The 16,235-nt window shown below is 43.9% G+C and overlaps 18 non-coding genes across 18 annotated transcripts; all 18 read right to left on the bottom strand.

Annotated features, from left to right (window-relative positions):
- Positions 1-409: 409 nt before the first annotated feature.
- trnan-guu (transfer RNA asparagine (anticodon GUU)) lies at positions 410-483 on the bottom strand. The gene has a single exon. It is a non-coding gene; the product is annotated as a tRNA-Asn (tRNA).
- A 354-nt stretch (positions 484-837) lies between these two features.
- On the bottom strand, positions 838-911 carry trnan-guu (transfer RNA asparagine (anticodon GUU)). Its single transcript has one exon. It is a non-coding gene; the product is annotated as a tRNA-Asn (tRNA).
- Positions 912-1,801: 890 nt separating this feature from the next.
- On the bottom strand, positions 1,802-1,875 carry trnan-guu (transfer RNA asparagine (anticodon GUU)). The gene has a single exon. It is a non-coding gene; the product is annotated as a tRNA-Asn (tRNA).
- Positions 1,876-2,774: 899 nt separating this feature from the next.
- trnan-guu (transfer RNA asparagine (anticodon GUU)) lies at positions 2,775-2,848 on the bottom strand. Its single transcript has one exon. It is a non-coding gene; the product is annotated as a tRNA-Asn (tRNA).
- Positions 2,849-3,748: 900 nt separating this feature from the next.
- Positions 3,749-3,822, bottom strand: trnan-guu (transfer RNA asparagine (anticodon GUU)). Its single transcript has one exon. It is a non-coding gene; the product is annotated as a tRNA-Asn (tRNA).
- Positions 3,823-4,167: 345 nt separating this feature from the next.
- trnan-guu (transfer RNA asparagine (anticodon GUU)) lies at positions 4,168-4,241 on the bottom strand. The gene has a single exon. It is a non-coding gene; the product is annotated as a tRNA-Asn (tRNA).
- A 471-nt stretch (positions 4,242-4,712) lies between these two features.
- On the bottom strand, positions 4,713-4,786 carry trnan-guu (transfer RNA asparagine (anticodon GUU)). The gene has a single exon. It is a non-coding gene; the product is annotated as a tRNA-Asn (tRNA).
- An 899-nt stretch (positions 4,787-5,685) lies between these two features.
- Positions 5,686-5,759, bottom strand: trnan-guu (transfer RNA asparagine (anticodon GUU)). The gene has a single exon. It is a non-coding gene; the product is annotated as a tRNA-Asn (tRNA).
- Positions 5,760-6,659: 900 nt separating this feature from the next.
- trnan-guu (transfer RNA asparagine (anticodon GUU)) lies at positions 6,660-6,733 on the bottom strand. Its single transcript has one exon. It is a non-coding gene; the product is annotated as a tRNA-Asn (tRNA).
- Positions 6,734-7,078: 345 nt separating this feature from the next.
- On the bottom strand, positions 7,079-7,152 carry trnan-guu (transfer RNA asparagine (anticodon GUU)). Its single transcript has one exon. It is a non-coding gene; the product is annotated as a tRNA-Asn (tRNA).
- Positions 7,153-7,623: 471 nt separating this feature from the next.
- On the bottom strand, positions 7,624-7,697 carry trnan-guu (transfer RNA asparagine (anticodon GUU)). The gene has a single exon. It is a non-coding gene; the product is annotated as a tRNA-Asn (tRNA).
- A 345-nt stretch (positions 7,698-8,042) lies between these two features.
- On the bottom strand, positions 8,043-8,116 carry trnan-guu (transfer RNA asparagine (anticodon GUU)). The gene has a single exon. It is a non-coding gene; the product is annotated as a tRNA-Asn (tRNA).
- A 1,436-nt stretch (positions 8,117-9,552) lies between these two features.
- On the bottom strand, positions 9,553-9,626 carry trnan-auu (transfer RNA asparagine (anticodon AUU)). The gene has a single exon. It is a non-coding gene; the product is annotated as a tRNA-Asn (tRNA).
- A 470-nt stretch (positions 9,627-10,096) lies between these two features.
- Positions 10,097-10,170, bottom strand: trnan-guu (transfer RNA asparagine (anticodon GUU)). Its single transcript has one exon. It is a non-coding gene; the product is annotated as a tRNA-Asn (tRNA).
- A 355-nt stretch (positions 10,171-10,525) lies between these two features.
- On the bottom strand, positions 10,526-10,599 carry trnan-guu (transfer RNA asparagine (anticodon GUU)). The gene has a single exon. It is a non-coding gene; the product is annotated as a tRNA-Asn (tRNA).
- Positions 10,600-11,497: 898 nt separating this feature from the next.
- On the bottom strand, positions 11,498-11,571 carry trnan-guu (transfer RNA asparagine (anticodon GUU)). Its single transcript has one exon. It is a non-coding gene; the product is annotated as a tRNA-Asn (tRNA).
- A 469-nt stretch (positions 11,572-12,040) lies between these two features.
- Positions 12,041-12,114, bottom strand: trnan-guu (transfer RNA asparagine (anticodon GUU)). The gene has a single exon. It is a non-coding gene; the product is annotated as a tRNA-Asn (tRNA).
- Positions 12,115-13,011: 897 nt separating this feature from the next.
- Positions 13,012-13,085, bottom strand: trnan-guu (transfer RNA asparagine (anticodon GUU)). Its single transcript has one exon. It is a non-coding gene; the product is annotated as a tRNA-Asn (tRNA).
- Positions 13,086-16,235: the final 3,150 nt, after the last annotated feature.

The raw sequence follows: 16,235 nt of genomic DNA, 5'->3' as shown, positions 1-16,235 counted from the left end.
TGTGTGTTCGATTTATTTATGTTTGTCATAAGGTTGATATCTGCTGTGTAGGTAACAAGTAAAGTAGCACACTACAAGTAGTCAATAACTTCCTGGTCTGACTTCTTAAAGAAAGAGATTTAATGTCAAATTTTTTCTCAAGTGCCCTCATTTGGTCTCTCAGCCTTTTTGAATTTTTCCTTGTTTGTGTATGACTTTCATAGCAATATGACAAAAAGGTTGTTTTTTCACTTTGCTTGTGCAATTTTGACAAAAGATAGAGGAGCCTCCAGGTTGAGTCATGCATTACACTGCACTTAACAGGTCACCCTTGGAGAAATATTTTGCCAAGGAGCGTGTATAATGCGTAAGGAGAGCGTTTTGGCGTCAGAATGTTTGCGTTAACTCCCATAATACGCATAAGTCAGACAGTCCCTGGGTGGGCTTGAACCACCAACCTTTCGGTTAACAGCCGAACGCGCTAACCGATTGCGCCACAGAGACTCTAACTGGCTTTTTTTGGCAGTGGGCGTGGCTTCGAGCTTGACTGCCCCCTCATGGCGGTAGATGCAAGCGTTCTGAATTTTTGCGTGATGAGACTTGAGTGAAATGCTGCTGATCTTTGTCAAACTTGAACCGAAAAGTAGGAGGTGCTATACAGCAAGATTACCAGTTACAATACAATTGTAATATCTCTCATCATATAGCTCAGCATGCTTTGGCACCTTAACTCTTGTCAACCAAATGACTTAAAGGATAACTTGTGGGTTCAGTGGGACAAGTTACCCAGTACAGCTATCGATTTGCTACCAAACCTACAACTGGTTGCTGACCGTTCAATTTGTTGGTACACACACTCGTCCCTGGGTGGGCTCGAACCACCAACCTTTCGGTTAACAGCCGAACGCGCTAACCGATTGCGCCACAGAGACTCTGCCTGGCATTTTTTGGCAGTGGGCGTGGCTTCGAGCTTGACTGCCCCCTCATGGCGGCAGATGCAAGCGTTCTGTATTTTTGCGTGATGAGACTTGAGTGAAATGCTGCTGATCTATGTCAAACTTGAACCGAAAAGTAGGAGGTGCTATACAGCATTATTACCAGTTACAATACAATTGTAATATCTCTCATCAAACAGCTCAGCATGCTTTGGCACCTTAACTATTGTCAACTAAATGACAACTTGTGGGTTCAGTGGGACAAGTTACCCAGTACAGCTATCGATTTGCTACCAAACCTACAACTGGTTGCTTACCGGTAGATTTGTTGGTACACACACTCTTCCCTGGGTGGGCTCGAACCACCAACCTTTCGGTTAACAGCCGAACGCGCTGGCCTATTGCGCCACAGAGACTTGCTGTAGCTGTCTGTGGGCGTGGCCTCGATTATTACCACCTCTCATCCCTTCAATTACAGTGTGTGTTCGATTTCTTTATGTTTGTCATAAGGTTGATATCTGCTGTGTAGGTAACAAGTAAAGTAGCACACAACAAGTGGTCAATAACTTCCTGGTCTGACTTGTTAAAGAAAGAGATTTAATGTCAAATATTTTCCCAAGTGCCCTCATTTGGTCTCTCAGCCTTTTTGAATTTTTTCTTGTTTGTGTGTGACTTTCATAGCAATATGACAAAAAGGTTGTTTTTTCACTTTGCTTGTGCAATTTTGACAAAAGATAGAGGAGCCTCCAGGTTGAGTCATGCATTACACTGCACTTAACAGGTCACCCTTGGAGAAATATTTTGCCAAGGAGCGTGTATAATGCGTAAGGAGAGCGTTTTGGCGGCAGAATGTTTGCGTTAACTCCCATAATACGCATAAGTCAGACCATCCCTGGGTGGGCTTGAACCACCAACCTTTCGGTTAACAGCCGAACGCGCTAACCGATTGCGCCACAGAGACTCTGCCTGGCTTTTTTCGGCAGTGGGCGTGGCTTCGAGCTTGACTGCCCCCTCATGGCGGCAGATGCAATCGTTCTGTATTTTTGCGTGATGAGACTTGAGTGAAATGCTGCTGATCTATGTCAAACTTGAACCGAAAAGTAGGAGGTGCTATACAGCAAGATTACCAGTTAAAATACAATTGTAATATCTCTCATCAAATAGCTCAGCATGCTTTGGCACCTTAACTCTTGTCAACCAAATGACTTAAAGGATAACTTGTGGGTTCAGTGGGACAAGTTACCCAGTACAGCTATTGATTTGCTACCAAACCTACAACTGGTTGCTGACCGGTAGATTTGTTGGTACACACACTCGTCCCTGGGTGGGCTCGAACCACCAACCTTTCGGTTAACAGCCGAACGCGCTGGCCGATTGCGCCAGAGAGACTTGCTGTAGCTGTCTCTGGGTGTGGCCTCGATTATTACCACCTCTCATCCCTTCAATTACAGTGTGTGTTCGATTTCTTTATGTTTGTCATAAGGTTGATATCTGCTGTGTAGGTAACAGGTAAAGTAGCACACTACAAGTAGTCAATAACTTCCTGGTCTGACTTGTTAAAGAAAGAGATTTAATGTCAAAATTTTTCCCAAGTGCCGTCATTTGGTCTCTCAGCCTTTTTGAATTTTTCCTTGTTTGTGTATGACTTTCATAGCAATATGACAAAAAGGTTGTTTTTTCACTTTGCTTGTGCAATTTTGACAAAAGACAGAGGAGCCTCCAGGTTGAGTCATGCATTACACTGCACTTAACAGGTCACCCTTGGAGAAATATTTTGCCAAGGAGCGTGTATAATGCGTAAGGAGAGCGTTTTGGCGGCAGAATGTTTGCGTTAACTCCCGTAATACGCATAAGTCAGACAGTCCCTGGGTGGGCTTGAACCACCAACCTTTCGGTTAACAGCCAAACGCACTAACCGATTGCGCCACAGAGACTCTGCCTGGCTTTTTTTGGGCAGTGGGCGTGGCTTCGAGCTTGACTGCCCCCTCATGGCGGTAGAGGCAAGCGTTCTGTATTTTTGCGTGATGAGACTTGAGTGAAATGCTGCTGATCTATGTCAAACTTGAACCGAAAAGTAGGAGGTGCTATACAGCAAGATTACCAGTTAAAATACAATTGTAATATCTCTCATCAAATAGCTCAGCATGCTTTGGCACCTTAACTCTTGTCAACCAAATGACTTAAAGGATAACTTGTGGGTTCAGTGGGACAAGTTACCCAGTACAGCTATCGATTTGCTACCAAACCTACAACTGGTTGCTTACCGGTAGATTTGTTGGTACACACACTCATCCCTGGGTGGGCTCGAACCACCAACCTTTCGGTTAACAGCTGAACGCACTGGCCAATTGCGCCAGAGAGACTTGCTGTAGTTGTCTGTGGGATTGGCCTCGATCATTACCACCTCTCACCCCTTCATTAGAGTGTGTGTTCGATTTATTTATGTTTGTCATAAGGTTGATATCTGCTGTGTAGGTAACAAGTAAAGTAGCACACTTACAAGTAGTCAATAACTTCCTGGTCTGACTTGTTAAAGAAAGAGATTTAATGTCAAATTTTTTCTCAAGTGCCCTCATTTGGTCTCTCAGCCTTTTTGAATTTTTCCTTGTTTGTGTATGACTTTCATAGCAATATGACAAAAAGGTTGTTTTTTCACTTTGCTTGTGCAATTTTGACAAAAGATAGAGGAGCCTCCAGGTTGAGTCATGCATTACACTGCACTTAACAGGTCACCCTTGGAGAAATATTTTGACAAGGAGCGTGTATAATGCATAAGGAGAGCGTTTTGGCGGCAGAATGTTTGCGTTAACTCCCATAATACGCATAAGTCAGATCGTCCCTGGGTGGGCTCGAACCACCAACCTTTCGGTTAACAGCCGAACGCGCTAACCGATTGCGCCACAGAGACTCTGCTTGGCTTTTTTTGGCAGTGGGCGTGGCTTCGAGCTTGACTGCCCCCTCATGGCGGCAGATGCAAGCGTTCTGAATTTTTGCGTGATGAGACTTGAGTGAAATGCTGCTGATCTATGTCAAACTTGAACCGAAAAGTAGGAGGTGCTATACAGCAAGATTACCAGTTACAATACAATTGTAATATCTCTCATCAAATAGCTCAGCATGCTTTGGCACCTTAACTCTTGTCAACCAAATGACTTAAAGGATAACTTGTGGGTTCAGTTCCCCAGTACAGCTATCGATTTGCTACCAAACCTACAACTGGTTGCTGACCGGTAGATATGTTGGTACACAGTCTCGTCCCTGGGTGGGCTCGAACCACCAACCTTTCGGTTAACAGCCGAACGCGCTGGCCAATTGCGCCACAGAGACTTGCTGTAGTTGACTGTGGGATTGGCCTCGATCATTACCACCTATCACCCCTTCATTAGAGTGTGTGTTCGATTTATTTATGTTTGTCATAAGGTTGATATCTGCTGTGTAGGTAACAAGTAAAGTAGCACACTTACAAGTAGTCAATAACTTCCTGGTCTGACTTGTTAAAGAAAGAGATTTAATGTCAAATTTTTTCTCAAGTGCCCTCATTTGGTCTCTCAGCCTTTTTGAATTTTTCCTTGTTTGTGTATGACTTTCATAGCAATATGACAAAAAGGTTGTTTTTTCACTTTGCTTGTGCAATTTTGACAAAAGATAGAGGAGCCTCCAGGTTGAGTCATGCATTACACTGCACTTAACAGGTCACCCTTGGAGAAATATTTTGACAAGGAACGTGTATAATGCATAAGGAGAGCGTTTTGGCATCAGAATGTTTGCGTTAACTCCCATAATACGCATAAGTCAGATCGTCCCTGGGTGGGCTTGAACCACCAACCTTTCGGTTAACAGCCGAACGCGCTAACCGATTGCGCCACAGAGACTCTGCCTGGCTTTTTTTGGCAGTGGGCGTGGCTTCGAGCTTGACTGCCCCCTCATGGCGGCAGATGCAAGCGTTCTGAATTTTTGCGTGATGAGACTTGAGTGAAATGCTGCTGATCTATGTCAAACTTGAACCGAAAAGTAGGAGGTGCTATACAGCAAGATTACCAGTTACAATACAATTGTAATATCTCTCATCAAATAGCTCAGCATGCTTTGGCACCTTAACTCTTGTCAACCAAATGACTTAAAGGATAACTTGTGGGTTCAGTGGGACAAGTTACCCAGTACAGCTATCGATTTGCTACCAAACCTACAACTGGTTGCTGACCGGTAGATTTGTTGGTACACACACTCGTCCCTGGGTGGGCTCGAACCACCAACCTTTCGGTTAACAGCCGAACGCGCTGGCCGATTGCGCCAGAGAGACTTGCTGTAGCTGTCTGTGGGTGTGGCCTCGATTATTACCACCTCTCATCCCTTCAATTACAGTGTGTGTTCGATTTCTTTATGTTTGTCATAAGGTTGATATCTGCTGTGTAGGTAACAGGTAAAGTAGCACACTACAAGTAGTCAATAACTTCCTGGTCTGACTTGTTAAAGAAAGAGATTTAATGTCAAAATTTTTCCCAAGTGCCGTCATTTGGTCTCTCAGCCTTTTTGAATTTTTCCTTGTTTGTGTATGACTTTCATAGCAATATGACAAAAAGGTTGTTTTTTCACTTTGCTTGTGCAATTTTGACAAAAGACAGAGGAGCCTCCAGGTTGAGTCATGCATTACACTGCACTTAACAGGTCACCCTTGGAGAAATATTTTGCCAAGGAGCGTGTATAATGCGTAAGGAGAGCGTTTTGGCGGCAGAATGTTTGCGTTAACTCCCGTAATACGCATAAGTCAGACAGTCCCTGGGTGGGCTTGAACCACCAACCTTTCGGTTAACAGCCAAACGCACTAACCGATTGCGCCACAGAGACTCTGCCTGGCTTTTTTTGGGCAGTGGGCGTGGCTTCGAGCTTGACTGCCCCCTCATGGCGGTAGAGGCAAGCGTTCTGTATTTTTGCGTGATGAGACTTGAGTGAAATGCTGCTGATCTATGTCAAACTTGAACCGAAAAGTAGGAGGTGCTATACAGCAAGATTACCAGTTAAAATACAATTGTAATATCTCTCATCAAATAGCTCAGCATGCTTTGGCACCTTAACTCTTGTCAACCAAATGACTTAAAGGATAACTTGTGGGTTCAGTGGGACAAGTTACCCAGTACAGCTATCGATTTGCTACCAAACCTGCAACTGGTTGCTTACCGGTAGATTTGTTGGTACACACACTCATCCCTGGGTGGGCTCGAACCACCAACCTTTCGGTTAACAGCTGAACGCACTGGCCAATTGCACCAGAGAGACTTGCTGTAGTTGTCTGTGGGATTGGCCTCGATCATTACCACCTCTCACCCCTTCATTAGAGTGTGTGTTCGATTTATTTATGTTTGTCATAAGGTTGATATCTGCTGTGTAGGTAACAAGTAAAGTAGCACACTTACAAGTAGTCAATAACTTCCTGGTCTGACTTGTTAAAGAAAGAGATTTAATGTCAAATTTTTTCTCAAGTGCCCTCATTTGGTCTCTCAGCCTTTTTGAATTTTTCCTTGTTTGTGTATGACTTTCATAGCAATATGACAAAAAGGTTGTTTTTTCACTTTGCTTGTGCAATTTTGACAAAAGATAGAGGAGCCTCCAGGTTGAGTCATGCATTACACTGCACTTAACAGGTCACCCTTGGAGAAATATTTTGACAAGGAGCGTTTATAATGCATAAGGAGAGCGTTTTGGCGGCAGAATGTTTGCGTTAACTCCCATAATACGCATAAGTCAGATCGTCCCTGGGTGGGCTTGAACCACCAACCTTTCGGTTAACAGCCCAACGCGCTAACCGATTGCGCCACAGAGACTCTGCTTGGCTTTTTTTGGCAGTGGGCGTGGCTTCGAGCTTGACTGCCCCCTCATGGCGGCAGATGCAAGCGTTCTGAATTTTTGCGTGATGAGACTTGAGTGAAATGCTGCTGATCTATGTCAAACTTGAACCGAAAAGTAGGAGGTGCTATACAGCAAGATTACCAGTTACAATACAATTGTAATATCTCTCATCAAATAACTCAGCATGCTTTGGCACCTTAACTCTTGTCAACCAAATGACTTAAAGGATAACTTGTGGGTTCAGTTACCCAGTACAGCTATCGATTTGCTACCAAACCTACAACTGGTTGCTGACCGGTAGATTTGTTGGTACACACACTCGTCCCTGGGTGGGCTCGAACCACCAACCTTTCGGTTAACAGCCGAACGCGCTGGCCGATTGCGCCACAGAGACTTGCTGTAGCTGTCTGTGGGCGTGGCCTCGATTATTACCACCTCTCATCCCTTCAATTACAGTGTGTGTTCGATTTCTTTATGTTTGTCATAAGGTTGATATCTGCTGTGTAGGTAACAAGTAAAGTAGCACACAACAAGTGGTCAATAACTTCCTGGTCTGACTTGTTAAAGAAAGAGATTTAATGTCAAATATTTTCCCAAGTGCCCTCATTTGGTCTCTCAGCCTTTTTGAATTTTTTCTTGTTTGTGTGTGACTTTCATAGCAATATGACAAAAAGGTTGTTTTTTCACTTTGCTTGTGCAATTTTGACAAAAGATAGAGGAGCCTCCAGGTTGAGTCATGCATTACACTGCACTTAACAGGTCACCCTTGGAGAAATATTTTGACAAGGAACGTGTATAATGCATAAGGAGAGCGTTTTGGCGTCAGAATGTTTGCGTTAACTCCCATAATACGCATAAGTCAGATCGTCCCTGGGTGGGCTTGAACCACCAACCTTTCGGTTAACAGCCAAACGCGCTAACCGATTGCGCCACAGAGACTCTGCCTGGCTTTTTTTGGCAGTGGGCGTGGCTTCGAGCTTGACTGCCCCCTCATGGCGGCAGATGCACTCGTTCTGTATTTTTGCGTGATGAGACTTGAGTGAAATGCTGCTGATCTATGTCAAACTTGAACCGAAAAGTAGGAGGTGCTATACAGCAAGATTACCAGTTAAAATACAATTGTAATATCTCTCATCAAATAGCTCAGCATGCTTTTGCACCTTAACTCTTGTTAACTAAATGACTTAAAGGATAACTTGTGGGTTCAGTTACCCAATACAGCTATCGATTTGCTACCAAACCTACAACTGGTTAATGACTGGTAGATATGTTGGTACACAGTCTCGTCCCTGGGTGGGCTCGAACCACCAACCTTTCTGTTAACAGCCGAACGCGCTGGCCAATTGCGCCACAGAGACTTGCTGTAGTTGACTGTGGGATTGGCCTCGATCATTACCACCTATCACCCCTTCATTAGAGTGTGTGTTCGATTTATTTATGTTTGTCATAAGGTTGATATCTGCTGTGTAGGTAACAAGTAAAGTAGCACACTTACAAGTAGTCAATAACTTCCTGGTCTGACTTGTTAAAGAAAGAGATTTAATGTCAAATTTTTTCTCAAGTGCCCTCATTTGGTCTCTCAGCCTTTTTGAATTTTTCCTTGTTTGTGTATGACTTTCATAGCAATATGACAAAAAGGTTGTTTTTTCACTTTGCTTGTGCAATTTGGACAAAAGATAGAGGAGCCTCCAGGTTGAGTCATGCATTACACTGCACTTAACAGGTCACCCTTGGAGAAATATTTTGACAAGGAACGTGTATAATGCATAAGGAGAGCATTTTGGCGTCAGAATGTTTGCGTTAACTCCCATAATACGCATAAGTCAGATCGTCCCTGGGTGGGCTTGAACCACCAACCTTTCGGTTAACAGCCGAACGCGCTGGCCGATTGCGCCAGAGAGACTTGCTGTAGCTGTCTGTGGGTGTGGCCTCCATTATTACCACCTCTCATCCCTTCAATTACAGTGTGTGTTCGATTTCTTTATGTTTGTCATAAGGTTGATATCTGCTGTGTAGGTAACAGGTAAAGTAGCACACTACAAGTAGTCAATAACTTCCTGGTCTGACTTGTTAAAGAAAGAGATTTAATGTCAAAATTTTTCCCAAGTGCCGTCATTTGGTCTCTCAGCCTTTTTGAATTTTTCCTTGTTTGTGTATGACTTTCATAGCAATATGACAAAAAGGTTGTTTTTTCACTTTGCTTGTGCAATTTTGACTAAAGACAGAGGAGCCTCCTCGTTGAGTCATGCATTACACTGCACTTAACAGGTCACCCTTGGAGAAATATTTTGCCAAGGAGCGTGTATAATGCGTAAGGAGAGCGTTTTGGCGGCAGAATGTTTGCGTTAGCTCCCGTAATACGCATAAGTCAGACAGTCCCTGGGTGGGCTTGAACCACCAACCTTTCGGTTAACAGCCGAACGCGCTAACCGATTGGACCACAGAGACTCTGCCTGGCTTTTTTTTGGCAGTGGGCGTGGCTTCGAGCTTGACTGCCCCCTCATGGCGGCAGATGCAAGCGTTCTGTATTTTTGCGTGATGAGACTTGAGTGAAATGCTGCTGATCTATGTCAAACTTGAAACGAAAAGTAGGAGGTGCTATACAGCAAGATTACCAGTTAAAATACAATTGTAATATCTCTCATCAAATAGCTCAGCATGCTTTGGCACCTTAACTCTTGTCAACCAAATGACAACTTGTGGGTTCAGTGGGACAAGTTACCCAGTACAGCTATCGATTTGCTACCAAACCTACAACTGGTTGCTTACCGGTAGATTTGTTGGTACACACACTCGTCCCTGGGTGGGCTCGAACCCCCAAACTTTCGGTTAATAGCCGAACGTGCTGGCCAATTGCGCCACAGAGACTTGCTGTAGTTGTCTGTGGGCGTGGCCTGGATCATTACCACCACTCACCCCTTCATTAGAGTGTGTGTTCGATTTCTTTATGTTTGTCATAAGGTTGATATCTGCTGTGTAGGTAACAAGTAAAGTAGCACAAAACAAGTAGTCAATAACTTCCTGGTCTGACTTGTTAAAGAAAGAGATTCAATGTCAAATTTTGTCTCAAGGTCCCTCATTTGGTCTCTCAGCCTTTTTGAATTTTTTCTTGTTTGTGTGTGACTTTCATAGCAATATGACAAAAAGGTTGTTTTTTCACTTTGCTTGTGCAATTTTGACAAAAGACAGAGGAGCCTCCAGGTTGAGTCATGCATTACACTGCACTTAACAGGTCACCCTTGGAGAAATATTTTGCCAAGGAGCGTGTATAATGCGTAAGGAGAGCGTTTTGGTGGCAGAATGTTTGCTTTAACTCACGTAATACGCATAAGTCAGAAAGTCCCTGGGTGGGCTTGAACCACCAACCTTTCGGTTAACAGCCGAATGCGCTAACCGATTGCGCCACAGAGACTCTGCCTGGCTGTTTTTTGGCAGTGGGCGTGGCTTCGAGCTTGACTGCCCCCTCATGGCGGTAGATGCAAGCGTTCTGAATTTTTGCGTGATGAGACTTGAGTGAAATGCTGCTGATCTATGTCAAACTTGAACCGAAAAGTAGGAGGTGCTATACAGCAAGATTACCAGTTACAATACAATTGTAATATCTCTCATCAAATAGCTCAGCATGATTTGGCACCTTAACTCTTGTCAACCAAATGACTTAAAGGATTACTTGTGGGTTCAGTGGGACAAGTTACCCAGTACAGCTATCGATTTGCTACCAAACCTACAACTGGTTGCTGACTGGTAGATTTGTTGGTACACACACTCGTCCCTGGGTGGGCTCGAACCACCAACCTTTCGGTTAACAGCCGAACGCACTGGCCAATTGCGCCACAGAGACTTGCTGTAGTTGTCTGCGGGCGTGGCCACGATCATTACCACCTCTCACCCCTTCATTAGAGTGTGTGTTCGATTTCTTTATGTTTGTCATAAGGTTGATATCTGCTGTGTAGGTAACAAGTAAAGTAGCACAAAACAAGTAGTCAATAACTTCCTGGTCTGACTTCTTAAAGAAAGAGATTTAATGTCAAATTTTGTCTCAAGTGCCCTCATTTGGTCTCTCAGCCTTTTTGAATTTTTTCTTGTTTTTGTGTGACTTTCATAGCAATATGACAAAAAGGTTGTTTTTTCACTTTGCTTGTGCAATTTTGACAAAAGACAGAGGAGCCTCAAGGTTGAGTCATGCATTACACTGCACTTAACAGGTCACCCTTGGTGAAATATTTTGCCAAGGAGCGTGTATAATGCGTAAGGAGAGCGTTTTGGCGGCAGAATGTTTGCGTTAACTCCCGTAATACACATAAGTCAGACCATCCCTGGGTGGGCTTGAACCACCAACCTTTCAGTTAACAGCCAAACGCGCTAACCGATTGCGCCACAGAGACTCTGCCTGGCTTTTTTTGGCAGTGGGCGTGGCTTCGAGCTTGACTGCCCCCTCATGGCGGCAGATGCAAGCGTTCTGAATTTTTGCGTGATGAGACTTGAGTGAAATGCTGCTGATCTATGTCAAACTTGAACCGAAAAGTAGGAGGTGCTATACAGCAAGATTACCAGTTACAATACAATTGTAATATCTCTCATCAAATAGCTCAGCATGCTTTGGCACCTTAACTCTTGTCAACCAAATGACTTAAAGGATAACTTGTGGGTTCAGTGGGACAAGTTACCCAGTACAGCTATCGATTTGCTACCAAACCTACAACTGGTTGCTGACCGGTAGATTTGTTGGTACACACACTCGTCCCTGGGTGGGCTCGAACCACCAACCTTTCAGTTAACAGCCGAACGCGCTGGCCAATTGCGCCACAGAGACTTGCTGTAGTTGTCTGCGGGCGTGGCCACGATCATTACCACCTCTCACCCCTTCATTAGAGTGTGTGTTCGATTTATTTATGTTTGTCATAAGGTTGATATCTGCTGTGTAGGTAACAAGTAAAGTAGCACACTACAAGTAGTCAATAACTTCCTGGTCTGACTTGTTAAAGAAAGAGATTTAATGTCAAATATTTTCCCAAGTGCCCTCATTTGGTCTCTCAGCCTTTTTGAATTTTTCTTGTTTGTGTGTGACTTTCATAGCAATATGACAAAAAGGTTGTTTTTTCACTTTGCTTGTGCAATTTTGACAAAAGACAGAGGAGCCTCCAGGTTGAGTCATGCATTACACTGCACTTAACAGGTCACCCTTGGAGAAATATTTTGCCAAGGAGCGTGTATAATACGTAAGGAGAGCGTTTCGGCAGCAGAATGTTTACTTTAACTCATGTAAATCCCAAAAGTCAGAACGTCCCTGGGTGGGCTTGAACCACCAACCTTTCTGTTAACAGCCGAACGCGCTAACCGATTGCGCCACAGAGACTCTGCCTGGCTTTTTTTGGCAGTGGGCGTGGCTTCGAGCTTGACTGCCCCCTCATGGCGGTAGATGCAAGCGTTCTGTATTTTTATGTGATGAGACTCGAGTGAACTGCTGCTGATCTATGTCAAACTTGAACCGAAAAGTAGGAGGTGCTATACAGCAAGATTACCAGTTACAATACAATTGTAATATCTCTCATCAAACAGCTCAGCATGCTTTGGCACCTTAACTCTTGTCAACCAAATGACTTAAAGGATAACTTGTGTGTTCAGTGGGACAAGTCACCCATTACAGTTATCGATTTGCTACCAAACCTACAACTGGTTGCTGACCAGTAGATTTGTTGGTACACACACTCGTCCCTGGGTGGGCTCGAACCACCAACCTTTCAGTTAACAGCCGAACACGCTGGCCGATTGCACCACAGAGACTTGCTGTAGCTGTCTGTCGGCGTGGCCTCGATCATTACCACCTCTCATCCCTTCATTAGAGTATGTGTTCGATTTATTTATGTTTGTCATAAGGTTGATATCTGCTGTGTAGGTAACAAGTAAAGTAGCACAAAACAAGTAGTCAATAACTTCCTGGTGCGACTTATTAAAGAAAGAGATTTAATGTCAAATTTTTTCCCAAGTGCCCTCATTTGGTCTCTCAGCCTTTTTGAATTTTTCTTGTTTGTGTGTGACTTTCATAGCAATATGACAAAAAGGTTGTTTTTTCACTTTGCTTGTGCAATTTTGACAAAAGACAGAGGAGCCTCCAGGTTGAGTCATGCATTACACTGCACTTAACAGGTCACCCTTGGAGAAATATTTTGCCAAGGAGCGTGTATAATACGTAAGGAGAGCGTTTTGGTGGCAGAATGTTTACTTTAACTCACGTAATACGCATAAGTCAGAACGTTCCTGGGTGGGCTTGAACCACCAACCTTTCGGTTAACAGCCGAACGCACTAACCAATTGCGCCACAGAGACTCTGCCTGGGTTTTGTTGGCAGTGGGTGTGGCTTCGAGCTTGACTGCCCCCTCATGGCGGTAGATGCAATTGTTCTGTATTTTTACGTGATGAGACTTGAGTGAACATTTGACTGCTGACTAAATCTATGTCAAACTTGAACCGAAAAGTAGGAGGTGCTATACAGCAAGATTACCAGTTACAATACAATTGTAATATCTATCATCAAACAGCTCAGCATGCTTTGGCACTAGAGCTGGGTCAAATAGTCGACGTATTCGACTTATTCGACGTCATAAATTCGTCGACATGAATAATTTGCGTTTTATGCGTCGCTAATTTTTATTTTTTTTTGGTTGAAGTCCCCGTTCCAAACGACCTACTAGATGAACTCTCACTCCAGTCCAGTGGTGGCAGTAAATATGCACCAGAGTCGCCAATCGGTGTAGATGCCTTAGTTTAAAACGGAAGAAGAAGAATTCATAACGATGGCGGCGGCAAGCAGTAGTTGGAGCACTGAAGAGCATATAGCTAAAAATTCACGCACACGGTCTTCCAAAGTCTGGGAATTTTTCACCCTTAATGCTGCTAACAATGTGGTTGTTTGCAGACTATGCAAATTTAATTTGGCGTACCACAGCAGTACATCAGCGATGCACGAACACTTAAAACGAAAGCACCCTGGAGCTCGTCAGGATGGCAGCAAAACACCGTAAGTTCTGTTAATTTCAAGATCCTCTCTGAATAAACGCTACGTTAGACTGTTGAGTTGTTGTCTAGTTATATTCCCGGCGTAAAATTTACATCTTTTAATTATGACTAGAACAGGTCCCATGTTTGCCTAGTTTAAAGCTGTTAGCGCTACCAGTCCCGACATGTTTATTCTGTGTTATCTATTTGCTAACACCGGACGGTGGATTTTATACTCTGCCATTATGTAGTTCTAGTCTACCTGTTGACTGTCGAAATTCCATGATCTAGTAGCAACCAGATCCAAGTAGTGAACACGCATTACAAGTTGACAATTTAAATTACATAAATAATTTTTTAAGTTGAGCCTCTGAGATGGCTGTAGTATAGCCTACTGTTAGCTAAATGTATCATTAAAAACAGCACTGATGTGGACGCTGCTATATTTTTGATTTGCTGCTGTGAATATCCATGTACTTTATGTTTTTTGCCTTTACAGGAGTAAGTAAAGCAGTGTGGCGGACTTTTTTCATAAAAAGAACCAGGCACCTTGCACACCCCAGGAGGCTAGTGTGTACACAAACAGGATCGTCTTTATGATTGTGAAGGACATGAGGCCCCTTGCGATTGTTGAAGGTGAAGGCTTCCGTGAAATGATAAACACTTTCCACTCAGGATACACCCTTCCATCCAGGCGCCACTTCCTGACTTAATGGAGAAGAAGTATATGGTTACCATGGACAAAGTGAAAAGTGAACTAGAAAAAAAGCATTTCCAAACTATCCCTAACAACTGATGCTTGGACCAGTCTGGTCACTGAGGCATATTTAGGTGTCACCTGTCATTTCATTAATGAAAATTAGGAGCTGACCTCGTTTAGCTTAACTACAATGCCGCTTGAGGAGCGCCACACTGCTGAAAATATTGCCTCTTGGGTTGAGATGGAGGCAGATAAATTTGATTTCTCCCTTTGAGATGATGTACTGGCGATTGTACATGATAACGCAGCAAATGTTGTTGCAGCTCTTCGCATCCTAGAGGAGAAACATGGGGTAGCATCACATCGTTGTGCCGGCCATACGCTTCAGTTGGTGGTAAATCATGCCTTGAAGAACAACCCCATGATCGACAGGACACTCGGAGCTGCATGGTCTCTTGTGAAGCATTTCAAGAAAAGTGAGCCGGCTAGCAGCAAGCTGAAACAGAAACAAAAACAGTGGGGTACAGCTGAGCATACCCTGCTCCAGGATGTGTCTTTAAGATGGAACAGCTCATACTACATGGTAAGTCGCCTTTTGGAACAACGGTGGCCGGTGGTCGCAACACTTTCTGACCCAGACGTTACACAGCGTGGGAAGCAATACATGGATTTGAGGAATGATCAGTGGATCTTACTAGAGGAACTGGAGCAGGTCCTCAAGCCTTTCGAACAGGCCACTGTTTTTCTCAATGGAGAGTCCTATGTCACAATATCTGTTTTACCTCCACTGCTGAAGGGTCTCCATAAGTCTACAAAGAAAACCACATACGAGTCTGCTTCTGTGAACTCTTTTCAGATTGCTGCAGACCAAGAGATGAAGGCAAGGTGGGAGTCTGAGTCTGCTTTCAAAGAGAATGGACAAAATGTGGCCATCATTGCTGCTGCCCTTGACCCCCGCTTTCGTAGGATGAAGTTCCTGTCACCCGAGGATGCTTTGAAGGTACAAGTACAAATTCAGGCTCTGATAATTTATATCAAAAGAGCCAAGCAACAACTGGAAACGATTGAGCAGGAGCACTCGGCCTGTCCCCAGCAAAAGAACACCTCTTTGCTGGACATTCTGCTTGGCTCTGCGTAGTGTGACAGGATGAGGTCAATCGCCACGTGCAACTGCTTCAACTGTGCGAGAGCCTCACGAGCGGCGACCAGGATTTCAAACAAGTTTGATTTTCATCCGAACGATCGGGAGGTGGTCGGGAGGGCTTAATCGTTTGTTGTTACCCCATGAATACCACACGATGCGAGACGCACGATTGAGCCAAAACTTGGTCCGATCTCCAAAATAGTCGCACGAGTGAAAGTCTTGTCGACATCGGGCCAAAAATAGCACAGTGTATGCCCAGCTTTAGGAGGCCAGTGCCTTATCCACGTGACTATTCAAAATAAAAAACACAACTTAAAGAGATCGGGTAAACGATCCTCTAATCCATTTAACAAAAGTGAAAGATTTCAGTCTTTTGACAACAATAATTCTTATTTTTTACTTATATCAGAAAAGTGGACTTTGGAGAACACTCGTGAGCACACCAAACGAGTTTTAATTAAGAGTGTGTTGAAAGGTTTTCAGAGTTGGTCAAGTGTCAATTGTGATGCTATGAGAGTTACATCGTCTTTTCCAGGTTTTTTAATGAGAGATGTCGAGTTTGATTTGAAAATGTATACATAGCAGAGGATGGTTTTGGTCTATTGACCTCTGGGTTGTGGGCCCAGCACGCTTCCGC

The sequence above is a fragment of the Odontesthes bonariensis genome, chromosome 8 (assembly GCF_027942865.1).
Source record: "Odontesthes bonariensis isolate fOdoBon6 chromosome 8, fOdoBon6.hap1, whole genome shotgun sequence".
Taxonomy (NCBI): Eukaryota; Metazoa; Chordata; class Actinopteri; order Atheriniformes; family Atherinopsidae; genus Odontesthes; species Odontesthes bonariensis.
Note: the sequence above shows the minus strand (reverse complement) of the source record. Positions and strands in the feature narration are given on the sequence as shown.